Consider the following 1,559-nt stretch of genomic DNA (forward strand, 5'->3'; position numbering starts at 1 on the left):
CAAAATACTTAGTTTAAGCTTAGTCATTTAAATTAGTTATCTACTTTAAATTTCCATAACTATAAAATTCATAATTTCCTCAGCTTTATTTTGAAACATAGTTTGTAAAAAGTTGAGCAAGAAATAAGGAAGTTATAAGAGTTTTTCATCAGGATGACGCCTCACAGTCCATTGACCTTCATTCATTTTGTTGAGGCTCCTCAATGCATAACAGAGCTCCAGTGCGTGCACGTCAATGTAGCTAGCAATGCGCTAGCCACGCCCAATCTGGTAATATATATCAATGATTATAATGTTTGTTTCTGTCTGTGTTCAACAATGACTCAATATTTAACATCAGACAGATAATTATCTTCAGTTTAATATTTATTTGTTCAGAGCAAACTGACGCTTTCGTCATTTCAACCAGTCAGTGTTTCTTCATCTGACCTTTGACCTTTCCTTCATGCTTTGTGTCATTCTGAAGTGGGCCTGAGCTAACGCCGTGCGGACTTGTTCCAGTCTGTAGAGTTTACAGTGTGTCAGTGTGATAAGTGTTGATTCATTTCACCGCTTTGCTTTAATCTTCATGTTCTTCTGCAGTTTGTGTTCCTGAGGACCCTTTAACTCAAACCCAGTCTGCTCTGAGCCCCAGAGATCAGAGTGGTTTATTTAGTGCCATGTGTGTGTGCAGGTATCTGTGTGTGAATCAACCAAATGTTCTTATGATGTGAACCTGGTGAAGTGAAATCTGTCCTGTGCTGTATTTTTTTTTCAACAATAACTAAACTGTGCAGAAAATGATTCAAGTTTTGGAGGGTAAAATCTAAATATTCAGAAACAAAACAAATGTAAAACATTATTTACATGTTATAAACTTTGCCAACATGCATAAACATTAAAGCTCCATTATTACTGTTTAACAGCATTATTTTTCTGTTTGTTAGTTTTTTGTTGCAGTTATTTGTTTGGTGTAAACAAAAATACAACAAGAAATGTTTTCAGAAACACAACAGCAGAATTCTGTCTAACCAAGTGGAAGTCTTCCCTGTTTGGATCTTTAAAGGTACAGATGAGCACATTTATTGGTACTTTTCAACAATAATCAATAAGCTCAGCCAAAAAGCTCCAGTTTTGTCTCCTCAGTTCCAGAAACTTTAGCGCTTGTGCATTGTTCCACTTCCTGTCTGGCGTTTAGTGTTTTTCTGACACTCGTGGATCCTCCTGGGTCTTCTATGAAGTACAGTGTGGTTCAACATGTGGTGATGAACTTTGACTCTAGTTTTCTTGCCTTTTTTTTTTCCTACCATTTCATTATTTTGGGGTTTGTATTTCCTATTGCGTCCATGTCTTGGGAGGTTGACTGTTGTCCCACAAACTTGATACTTTTTTTACAGATCAATCTGGGTTTATTCAAATCTGACACCTGGACAGCATTTCATTGAGTTTTTGTTGTTACAGGTTTTTCAAAATAAATCTTTCTGCCTTCTTGATGTTTTTGTTTTAACTTGCAGCCTCCCTTTAAAACCTGCTGATTGAGAGATTATCATAAATAATTTAATAATTTGTTTCCTTTATTC

Source organism: Austrofundulus limnaeus, unplaced genomic scaffold, assembly GCF_001266775.1.
Source record: "Austrofundulus limnaeus strain Quisiro unplaced genomic scaffold, Austrofundulus_limnaeus-1.0 Scaffold341, whole genome shotgun sequence".
In the NCBI taxonomy this organism is placed as follows: Eukaryota; Metazoa; Chordata; class Actinopteri; order Cyprinodontiformes; family Rivulidae; genus Austrofundulus; species Austrofundulus limnaeus.